Source organism: Canis lupus, chromosome 16 (assembly GCF_011100685.1).
Source record: "Canis lupus familiaris isolate Mischka breed German Shepherd chromosome 16, alternate assembly UU_Cfam_GSD_1.0, whole genome shotgun sequence".
Classification (NCBI taxonomy): Eukaryota; Metazoa; Chordata; class Mammalia; order Carnivora; family Canidae; genus Canis; species Canis lupus.
Window position 1 is genome coordinate 28,465,764 of NC_049237.1, and position 11,960 is coordinate 28,477,723.

At 46.3% G+C, this 11,960-nt stretch overlaps 1 long non-coding RNA gene across 1 annotated transcript; it reads left to right on the top strand.

Moving 5' to 3' along the window:
- The first annotated feature begins 394 nt into the window (after nt 1-394).
- Nucleotides 395-9,221, top strand: LOC106559851. The gene is made up of 3 exons (XR_005371078.1): nt 395-4,666; nt 5,412-5,520; nt 8,514-9,221. It is a non-coding gene; the product is annotated as an uncharacterized LOC106559851 (long non-coding RNA).
- The last annotated feature ends 2,739 nt before the right edge of the window (nt 9,222-11,960 follow it).

The following is an 11,960-nucleotide window of genomic DNA, read 5'->3' on the forward strand; positions in this document are numbered from 1 at the left end:
ATCTTCGTTCCTCTTGACCTCACTGTGTCTGCTACTGACAAATTCAGATCTAGCTTCTTGGGCTAACAGTTCTTCTTTTTTAAAATGAAGATCTTATTTACTTCTTTGTGCAAGAGATAGAGAGAGGCAGAGAGATCATAAGCAAGGAGGAGGGGTGGAAGGAGAAGCAGCAGGGAGCCTGATGTAGGACTCAATCCCAGGACTCTGGAACATGACCTGAGCCAAAGGCAGATGCTCAGCCACTGAACCACCCAGCTAATAGTTCCTGAATAGCAAACATCGCCATCCTTACTGAGGACAGCCCTGTAAACACGTAATCTCACTGAACCCGCATACCAAGGAAGAGCAGGTGCTCATGCACAGGTTCAGACAGGATGCTGACCATGGTCACACCGAGCAGGACCTAACCCCAAGGGCTCCCCAGGGCCCCCGCTTATGCGGTTATACCACAGAGCCCCTCATGCCCCCTGGCACCACGCCTGAAGAAACAGCCTTTCCACAGCTGCTAGCGAGTTCCCCAAACTGCAGGGCACCACGTGAGGCTGTGATGTTTATTCGAGGGACACAAGACAAATCAGGCTGTGAATTAGGGCTGAGGGCTGGGAGGTGTCGGCATTCTGGAAGATTCTTAGCATGGTATTATCTCCTGCGTCGCCGGAGGCTTGGCGTCCCTGGTGTTTACTCTCTAAAGGCCAGTCACGTCCCCCAGGGACTCTGACAACCCTGACTCCACTCCCCGAATTTCCAAATGGTCCATGAGGGGGTGGCAGTGCTCTGGTCGAGAACACTGGGCCAGGGGACCCTTGCTTGACGGCGGTACGTGTTTCTATCGGCTGATGGGTTCGTGTGGTGTCTGGTAAGAATGGGGAGCTTTAGGCCAAGCTCCCGGCACCAGGTAGGGTCTGAGGAATGTTCTGCACAGGTAATGTGGTATTTCTGGCCCTTCCTTTGAGGCTGATCGTCGGTCACCCCCGGAGCTCCTGACGCAGCCTCTGTCTGCAGACAGTCAATAAACGTCGATACTCGCTCCTGACAGATGTCTGGGTGTCTGCCGTTCTGTGCTGGGCTCTAGCCCACGGCGACTGCTTTTGCAGACCTGGATTTTTCTTCCCTTTTGATTGCAGGGGCCGAGGCGGGCAGGGGAACCACCAGCCCACAGTCACCTTGCTATAGGGAAGACTTTCAAACGGTTGGAACCCAAGCTCTGTGGGCTGGGCTCCTTTGAAAGGCAGCCCAGCCCTATTCTCCTGGCCATGGGAGCGGGCCCACTAGCTCCGTGGGGCCCTTCTGCCAAGGCCGTGGCATGCCCGGGGCTGCTGTGTGGGTTCGTGCTGCAGCCAGGAAGCGCTGGGGCCTCTGGGGCGCAATCAGCGGAACTTCAGGAAACTCGAGGAGGGAAAGGCCATGAGTGGCTTCTTAGGGTTTGGCTCCTGGCCTGACCTGCCTCCAGCCAGCTGACTGTGCCCAGTGAACTGGCTCTGCGGGCCGACTTTCAAAGTCACGGGGGCAGCACAGCAGCACAATTTAAAACATTGCTTGTCTCCAGTTTGCCCAGCAAGGAGAGTTCGTGACGGGCAGTAGGAACGAACACGTGTGCCACCAAAGGTAATTCTGAAAACAGGATGTTCTTGATAATAGCTGGATTAGTAACACAAGGGAGAGTGTCCTGAGTTCCCCTTCCTCATCCGTGTGAACAGCGGTCTCTCTCACTTTTGTTGTTGTTTAGGGCTAGGCTGTGAGCAGGAAAGCAAGTGGTTTGTGCAATGATCCTCCCACCACATATTATAAATACATGACAGGCCTCCCTCATCCCCCGGGCAGGCTCCTGCCCCTGGAGGGTGGATGGGGATGGTAGGTGAGGGAATTCTTTCTTTCTTTCTTTAAAAGATTTATTTACTTATTCACAAGAGACACACACACACACACAGAGGCAGAGACACAGGCAGAGGGAGAAGGAGGCTCCCCTCAGGGAGCCTGATATGGGACTTCATCCTGCGACCCCAGGATTACACCCTGAGCTGAGCCGAAGGCAGACGCTCAACCGCTGAGCCACCCAGGCATCCCAGGAGGTGAGGAAATTCTTAATGGGCTTCTGGTGGTTTTGCTTCTGTTGCTGGGAGAAATCTGGGCAGAGAAAGTTTTCTGGGCTGAGGCACTTCTTAAGGGGCTTCTCCTTGGCAGGACTCTGAGGTGCTCTGGGGAGGAGCGGGGGAATTTGTGGGATCTTCCCATCCCCTTTCTGGGCCGGCCTTCATCCTGGACCTGTGTGTCATGTGTGCTCACTGCTCATCTTCTGGGACATGCCTTCCAACTGATATGCTCTGGGGCTGTTGAGGGGTACTCTGTGGAAGTGCAGCATGTTACGGATGCATGGGCATCTCTGAAAAAATCCACAGATGTTGAGCATGGAAGAAGCCAGACTTGGATTAAGACGTCCCTCAGTTAGCTGTCTTGGAACCCGATTACTCTCTGGCTCCAAGGCTTCTCGAGGAGCAGTGATGACAAATTTCAGGTGTTCCCACTGAGCAGGGTGGGGTTTATGATGCGGAGTGTGGTGTGGTGGAAAGAGTTTGGGGTTTGGAATCAACCAACCCGAGACCAATCACAGGAGGCCACCACTTAGTCACTCGGCAAATGGCCTGGGTTTTGATTTCCTTGTCTCTCAGAGGGGAGATAATAATACCTTCCCTGAAATGATTGCCTGGAGAATCAAGAGAGACATGTGAAAAGCCTTTGGAACCTGTAAAATGCTCTCCACATGTCGTCTTTATTATTCTCTGCTCTTAGAAGATGAACTTTAAAAGTCTCTTTCAACTGTGATGAATTCTGTGATGTTAAACTCTTCCTGGGACAAAGCTCTCTGTTCTTTTTTTCCCCACGAGACACTACAAACTCAAGAGGTGCGTGGAGTCCAGGTGCAACCCAGTGAGTTGACGCTCTTTTTTTGTTTGATTCAGTGCAATTTTACATTTTCCCTCTCTCTTTCTTCCCTTTGTTTTTGTTTTAGGTTGAACCGAACAGATCCTTAAAGTAACAGTGGCTCTGGGAAGAGCCATACAGGGCTCTGGCCCAAGCTGTGGTATCAGACATGAGGTCAGCAGCAGAGAAGCTGTCTGGGCAGGCTGCTGGAAGGGGGGCCACCTGGGTTTGGTGCTTCTTGATGAGGTGTTTCTCCAGGAATGACTTATGTATGCTAGGCGAAAGAATTGAGTGTTGAGTTTGGCTAATGCCCACTAGAGAGCTGTCATTACATCAAGGTTAGTTCATGACTCAAAGGATGTCTTGAATATCAATTGTTTCTTCCTTCTGTGAGGGGGAGGCATATTTTATCAGTCTTGTCGGGAAAGAGGGTAGGGTTGAGGCTTCGATATATAGATGGAAGCATCAGAGTGTAGTAGAAAGACTACTGGCCTTGGAGTCTTAAAACCTGGGTGGACTTGCACATCACTAACTGCCTGTGTGACTCAGTGGAAATCACTTAACCTCTCTGGTCCACAGGAGTTTTATATATATATATGGAGTATAATTACATTTGGGGATAGTTATGTGTATCACGTTGTACAGTAATTGCCTTTGTAAACAATGAATATTTCAAAAATTGATGTGTAATATACATTCAGAAAACTGCCCACATCACCAGCACAGAGCTTGATGAACTATCCCAACCTAATTCCACTCATGTAACCACCAGCCCGATGAAGAACTATTGTATCACCAGACGCCTGGAATCCCCTCTTCGCCCTCTCCCTGCCACTCCCCAGCCTCCTCCTCCAAAACGAGTATGATCCCATCTCCTAACACCATAGATTAGTTTTGGCCATCGTCGTTGCACTTTACAAAACGAAATCATACAATGTGTACATTTTTGGTGTCTGGCTTGCTTTGCTTTTGAGATTCATCCACGTTGCCATAGGTAGCAGTTATGTATCTATTCGCATTGCTATTATTGCTATTATTACAGCCCACCGTATCCACCTGCTGCTGGTGGAGATTTGGGTCATTTCTAGTTTGTGGCTCTTCTTCTTGGTGTTCTGTTGCCTGTATCTCTGTCTGGCATATACTTAAGGGTGGAATTGCCAAGTCCTATAGAGAGTATGTGGCTCCGCTTTAATAGGTATCGTCATGGAGGTTTACACAGTGGGTGTCTTAACTTCCTGTCCCCCACCCAGCAGTGCCCGAGCTTCCACCTCTCCGTGTCTTTCATTGTGTCCCGCTATCTCATGGTGTTTTTTTGGTCGCATTTCCCCCATGGCTGCTGAGGTTAGGCCCATTTCTGTACATTCGTAAGCCATTTAAAAATCCTCTTTCATGAAGTGCTTGTTTAAGTCTTTTGGGTCATTTTTTTTGTTGCATTAAAAAATTTTTTTTGTAAGAGTTCTTATATTTAACTGTAATACACTGCTGGATATATTAATTGCACATAGCCTTCTCCTACTCTGTGGCTTGCATTTTCACTCTCTATTTCATGAACAGAAGTTTCTAATTTTAACATAGTTTAATATACCAATCCTTTCTCTTATTGTTAGTTTTTCTTTTTTGTGTTGTCCTTATGAAATCTTTGGGGTGTGAGACGAGCATCCTGGGGAAGACGTGAGGCAGCAGCATGCCCGTCAGGACACCTTCCATCTGATCCCAAGATGCTTGTGGAGCTCCACTGAGCTTGCAGGTAAGACAGGTTCTGGCTGATTTGAAGAAACTGCTGGCAGATCAAGGCTCCTGACTGGAGTCAGGGGCTCAGTTATGGGTACCCAGGGCTTATGATTTTCAGGGACCTTGTTATTTGTTCACTTGATTATGGGAAGAGATAGCATTAGTTGGCACTTTCCAATGAAGACTGTGTTTCTAGAACCTCTGTGGAAAAAATTTCTGGCTTGGTTTATGGTCCTTGGTCTAGGAATTAGACACAGGAGCTTCTTATTGGCCCAGATTCCCTGTCAGGGGATCTACTGTCCTCCCAAAGCTTTGCTGAGTGAGTAAGGCCCATGTGACCCTGCTTCCCTTGTCACCACTGATTGGGCCAGATGTTGACATGGGAGCTAGGAGTATCCTGACTATGGGCTGGCCAAAGAACTATTAATGGCTTATGTGGATTGAAACAAAATGTTCTTCTCAGTCATTAAGATTCTCTTTTTGGGGGATATGAACCAGGGACCAGAAGGATGCTGTAGGCTGATGCTGGGACACGTGTGCTGAAAGGCCATGTAGAGATGAGGTGAGGGGAGTGCTTTTGGGACTGTGCTTGCTAAGTGTATAAGGAACTGGGATTCAGAGAAGCCAGTCTGGAGGGAGAGGGGATCGGAAGGGCCCAGAGAAGAGCAGAGAAATCATGCATGAGTAAAAAGAGCTGGAGAGCAAATCCCTGGTTCCTGTCTTTCTGGAGGCCTGATTCAATGCTTCCTGGTTTCCCTCAGGGCCTCTGTGTACCCTTGCAATAACCTCAACCTTTCATTTGAGCTCGTTTGAGTGGTTTCTGATCCTTGCAATCAAAAGAGTTTGGGACAAAGATACTCCAGATCAAAGGTAAGACAAAAAGAAAAGAAAAGATTTATGGCTTGTATTTCGTTCAATGAACTTTACAGAATTCTACTAAAAATTGATTCCCCTACAGTTTAGATCGCCTATCTTATTGACTAGAATTATGTCTGTGAGAATCACAGTGCTGCTCTTTAGCCATTAAAATGTTAATTCTGGAAAAGTGGGAAAGGAGATGGCATGGAGCAAGGACCTGCCTGTTCTCCATCCTGTAATTACAGCATGGCCCTACTGTGAAGGTGGGGAGGGGACAGAGGCCCGCCGAAGCCCCTCCGCTTCACATTCCTCACCTCTGAGCTGGGGCAGTGTACCTCATGGTGCTTCAGAGGATGTTGGGGTTTAAAAGCAGTTACGACCTAAATGGCCAAGAGTAGAATCATTAAATAAATTAGTGGTCTCCAAATAAGGGAGTATTTATGGAGTCATTAAAGGTGATGTCATTAAAGAAGCTTTTAATGATATGGGAAATTAATTGCATAATAATATGTAACATAAACTGAAAAACAGATGTAAAATGTTTTATACAGTTTGGTCTCAACCATGTTAAAATAAACAAGTGAAAACTGAACAGTAGTCACACACACACATACGTATACTAGTTACACATATATTTGGCTTTGCTTTTTGGTATTTTCTATGATTACTTTTATAATCAGAAAAGAGGTTTAAAGTTAAAATACAAATGAATAAGCTCTTTACTTAGATTCTCAAAGTGTGACATGAGTCTGTTCTGGAATTTTCTTCAAACCTTTATTCTTGGTTCTCAAATCCTAAGCCCCTGCCCTTAGTGGATGAATGTATCGTGGAAGAGGAGGGAACTTCAGCTCTGTAATTATAGGGCCAAGTTGAGGTCTAAACTGTGGGAGAAGTGAGTGGTAACAAACTTTAGAAGTGCTTTGAGATCTCAGAGAGAGGAAGCTTGCCTCCAGGCACTCTGGCCAGGGAGGGCATTTTTGAGGATTTGGTTGAATGAATGGCCTGGCTGGGATTCAGTGGGACATGGAGCAGGAGAGAGAACATAGGGACAGAGTTGCAACAGCCAGCCTTCAGAAACCATGTGGGCAAGCACCACTGCTTTACAGGTAATGCCAGCTACTACCTTGACTTGAGTACCCCCACACACACTCGATGTGTACACAGTGGAGAGGTGTGGCATAGTGGAAATTTTATTTACCTTTCACAACAGCCCAGTGAAGCAGATTTTATAATCTTTATTTTGCCAGCCCCCAAACAAAGCAAGGCAGTCAGCTTAGAGGGGTAAAGAGCTATTGACCGGTAACTGATGGCAGGTCCAGAATTCACAACCACCCCCACCTTTTTACTTTGAACTCTGATGGTAATAATTGGGTATTGGTGCATATTGGGTCTTTCCCATGTGCCAGGCCTTGTATGGAATGCTTTTCCTGCTTTATTTCTTTTAAGGCTCACAGCAGTGCAATGAAATAGATCCTATTAATATTCCCAGTTCATGCTGAAGAATTGAGGTTTAGAGGAACTTGCTAATGGTCACAAAGGGAGTGACAGAGATAGCTATGGAACCCAGGTTGGTCTGAGGCCAGGTCAGAATTCTTACTGTGACTTCAGTGGTTTCCTCTGGATGGGGGGGTACCCTACCCTATTCTGGCCCTGTACCCTACCCAAATACCAAGTACAGGGTAACAACCCCAGCATGACCCTGGAGTCTGTAACTGTTGTTCCAGTCCTGCCAGCCACTGAATGCATTAGTCAATGCATGCATGCACCCACCCATGAATCCATGTACTCACCCATGTATCCATGCATCCATCCATGCACTCACCCATGCATCCATGCATCCATCCAAACCTGTATCTAATTTGGAGTGGGGAAATGGTAGACTTGGTGATCTCCAAGACCTCTCTCAGATCAGTGATTTTAGAAATTTGCTGACCTTTTGTCTTAAGTCCAGATCTTTGCTAAAAATTGTGAGGCAAGAGAGGGATGGAGGAAGCATATGCCTTTGGCTTGCCCTCATGGAGTTTCAGGGCAGAGTTCAGGGAGGTATGTGTCGACTGCCACTCAGAAAACATTTATATGATAATGAAGTAGACAGTGTGATACAGAGTTTAAATTCTGAGATCAGTGTGCATGGAGCAGGTGGAAAAGGATGCTCTATGTGTGTGAGTATGTGTGTGAGTGAGTGTGTGTGAGTGTATGTGAGCATGAAGGTGGGAAGTGAGTGTGTCTATGTGAGTGAGTCTGAGAGCATGAGTGTGCATGTATGTGGGTGTGAGCATGGGGGAGAATGTGTAAGTGAGTGTGTATGGGTGTGCATGTGCAAGCGTCTGGGTGTGTGTGACAGTTTGCGACTAAGTGTAGGGGTCCTGTGTCAGAGAGGAGCATGAGGACCTCCCTGGTCTCCTGAGAAAAGAGGAAGGAGGAGGGACGAGGAATGGAGAGAGAGAGGTGCCCAGGGAGCCCAAAGCTTAGAGCAGCAAAGGGGTTGAGAAATGGCTCAGACTCTGGCTGAGATAAAAGATGGGGGTGCTCACTCTGGAGGTGACAAGGAAGGAGAAGAACTGAGTGTGTGTGTGTAGGTGTGGAGGGTGTTTGCGTCTGTGGTCTCGTCTGACTTCATGTCCAGGGAGGCTGGTGCCCAGTTTCCAGTGGGGAACCAGACTTCTGGGCCTGAGGGCTAATTGCCTCCATCAGACAAGTCTGGGCCTAGAGGAAGATCAGATGCCCCACCTTCCTCTGCAGGTGAAATCTGAGGCCACCCTGAGCTAAGGGAAGAGGCCCCTGATGGACTGGCGCCAAGGTGAACCTCCTTAGCCCTGGGTGGAAGGGCCCAAAATGAGGGCCCTTCTTTTGATACAACTTTCTGATTTACTCCAGACCTATATAATGAAATATAGCTATCTATTTCATTAATGGTCTTTATCAGAAAAGAATTAAATTAGTTCGTATGGCCATGGAACCAAGGCCTATGTATTTACTGGGGTCTTTTTTTTTTTTTTCTCAAGATTTTATTTATTCATGAGAGATGCAGCGAGAGAGGCAGAGACATAGACAGAGGGACAAGCAGGCTCCCTGTGGGGAGCCTAACGTGGGACTCAATCCCGGGACCCTGGGATCACGCCCTGAGATGAAGGCAGATGCTCAACCACTGAGCTACCCACGAGTTACTACTGGGGTCTCCAAACCATCAGAGACGTGGACTGACCTCCCAGCCAAGAATTCCTTAACTTCAGGATGCTGGTCCTGGATATTTTGGTTTGATTGGGATGGATACAGCTACAGAGAACCTTGTTCTTCCCTGCAGAGCACTGGGGCTATAGATATTCTGTCCTCGGGGCCAGGAAACTGGATATCCTGATTCCTTCGCTTCCTGTCCCACCCACTCACTGGACCTGTGTGCCTAACATCTGCAATCATTTGCAAAATACAAGTTCCCAGGCCTGGAGGCGGCACTGTTTTCTTTCCTGCACACATGCAAAGACCTTTGAGTCGGCAGCTCTGTTTTATAAGGTTGCTACTTCCTGCCCTTGCTTTATTACATCTGTTCTTTGGGGCATGGTGTTATAAATTGGGTATGTGATGATGTGTAATCACTAACTGAAAAGCCAATACATTTTCACTGTACCGGCAGCAAGACAAATAAAAGGCAAAATGAAAGGCTTGTGCTCTTTTGACAAAGGGAAAAGCACACAACACACATATTAAAGAAAAAAAAAATCAGGTTGCAAATTGAAAATGTTGTCATCTTTGGGGAGTTGTTTTCTTGGGGGCAGTCTGGCTTGTGTTTGCCACCCCTGGGAGTGGGGTGCCTGGTGGCTGGGAGGCAGGGAGGGTGGAGGATGCTGTTTTATTCCTCTTGGGAAACCACGTATTCTTAGACTTTGGGAACCTCAGGCAGTCGCCCCAGGTGCTTATGAGATATGATCCAGCAGCCTTCACTGGGGACCAGTGGTCTGTGGTGGGAAGACACAGGACAGAAAGAGACAGTGGAGAGAGAGAAAGAGAGAGAGAAGCGGACATGCTGGTATTTACATAGGTGTGTATAGCAGAGGGCTCTTCCTTTAGCAGAAGTTCAGGAAACTGTCCTGAACACTGATGTGTGTCGGACAGCGTGATCCATACAATCAGGCTTCAAATAAATGATTTCTTCTGTGTCTGTTCTGATTCAGAGCTTTCACACAGTAGGGATTGAAGCTGAGCTTGAGAGCTGATAGACAAGAAGTCCTCCTGCCCATTCATTTTCAATAAATGTGAGTATTCATTCATAATTGATTTCATGACCCTGCAGAAGGATCATCTGGAATTTTGCTTCGCTTTGCTTTTCTCTTCTTCAAAGACCCGAGGAAAATATAATAGAAATAGGGCTTGGGGGTTAGTTTCTTGAAACATATTAAAGCAAAAGATAATAGGAATGATATATATTGTCAGTCTGTGAAAGGTGTTGCCAGACAAAAAAAAAAAAAAAGAGAGAGAGAGAGAGAGAGAGAGAGAACATCTGTCAGCTTGGTAACTAATTATGTACATGAAGTTAAGATGATTGTGAATGGTGGTAAGGGTTTCCCCTTTGTAAGGAGGATTCAACACCCTGTGAACATCCTAGAAATCTGGGCTTCAGTAGTTTTTCCAACACGCTGATGTAATAACACTAGTACTAATAATAGCAACATAGCTACCGTACATTAGAGACCACCTGTATACAGTCCTGACGGAAGGTGAGAACCCAGTGCAATGACTGGGGCCCAGGGAGCTGGAGGGGCCAGGGGCTCTGTTGCATAGCAATAAAAATCTACCCTTTCTTGCAGCTCCCCATTTTTTCCCCCTGGGACCAGACCAGCTCTCAGCAGGTTAATTAAAAAAAAAAAATCATCTCATCATTTGTCTTATTTGTTTCTCTTAGGAGTTCTATGGGGGGAGATAGGAAAGGCTATCCTGTCTTGGGCGGTTGACTCACCCACGGCCCCAGGGCTAGGGGCAGGGCCAGGACCCCACCAAGGCCTTGCAAGGCCAACTTCGGGCTTCTTCAGGCCACACAGTCAGAGGCCGTGAAGGAGATAAATGTCAAAACCACAATGCCAGCCCACGCTAGGTCATCTGTGTGTACCCCATCGTCATGACCATTTTCAGGTCTGGAGCATAGGCGCCTTGGCCGCGTTGGCACCTAAGGAGCCCAAAGTGTGACAGCACAGGGTTCCTGATGGGCTGGGGAGCAAGCCTGGCTCCTGTGAGGTTGACCCGTCCTAAACAAAAATAAGCAGCCCCGTGTCTGTTGTTCTGTTGTTGGATTCGTACAGGGGAACACATAGCACTTCTCTTCAGGATGCTCCTTCGCAATCAGAGGTCATCTTCTGAGATGAAGATGCTGGCTTCTTAAGTTATTTAATATAGACCTTCATTTGATTTCCTTACAACACCACAATTTACGTATCAATGTGCTATTTGAATTTTTATCATCTGTCTCTACTGCCCACTCTTCAGTCTGAATGCAAGATCTGTGAAGGCAGGTTTTTTTTTTCCTTTTTTTCTCTTCTTAATTGAAGTATAGTTAACATATTATATTAGTTTCAACATAGTGTACTGTACAACATAGTGATTTGATAATTACATACATTAGGATATGCTCACCACGATAAGTACAGTTACCATCTGTCACCACACAGAGTTATTACAGTGTTATTAACTGTATTCCCTATGCTGTACTTTTCATCCCCGGGACCTATTTTATAACTGGAAGTTTGTAATCTCATAATCCCCTTCACTTCTTTCACCCCTCCCACCCCCCTCCCATCCAGCAACCACTAGTTTCTTCTCTATTTTTATGACTCTGTTTCTCTTTTTTGTTGCTGTTTTGTTTTGTTTTCTAGATTCCACACGTCAGTGAAATCATATGGTATTTGTATTTCTCTGTCTTATTTCACTTGGCACGATTACCCTCTAAGTCCATCCATGTTGTCACAAATGTCAAGATTTCATTATTTTTTATTGCTGAGTAATATTCCATTATATATATAATATATATCATATATATATATATATATATATATATATATATATATATCTCACACCTTCTTTATCCATTTATCAATGGTTGGACACTTGGGTTGTTCCCCTGTCTTGGATATTGTAAATAATGCTGCAATTAACATAGCGGTGCATGTATTTTTTTGAATTAGTCATTTCTTTCTCCTTGGGTAAATACCCAGAGGTGGAGTTGCAGGATCGTAGGGTTGTTCTATTTTAAATGTTTTGAGGAACCTCCGTTCTGTTTTCCACAGTGGCCACACCAATGTACATTCCCACTAATGGGGTAAGAGGGTTTCCTTTTCTCCACACCCTCGCCAACACTTGTTATTTCTTGTGTTTTTGATACTAGTCACTCTGACAGGTGTGAGGTGGTATCTCATTGTGGTTTTGATTTGTATTTCCCTGATGAGTGATGATGTTGAGCATCTTTT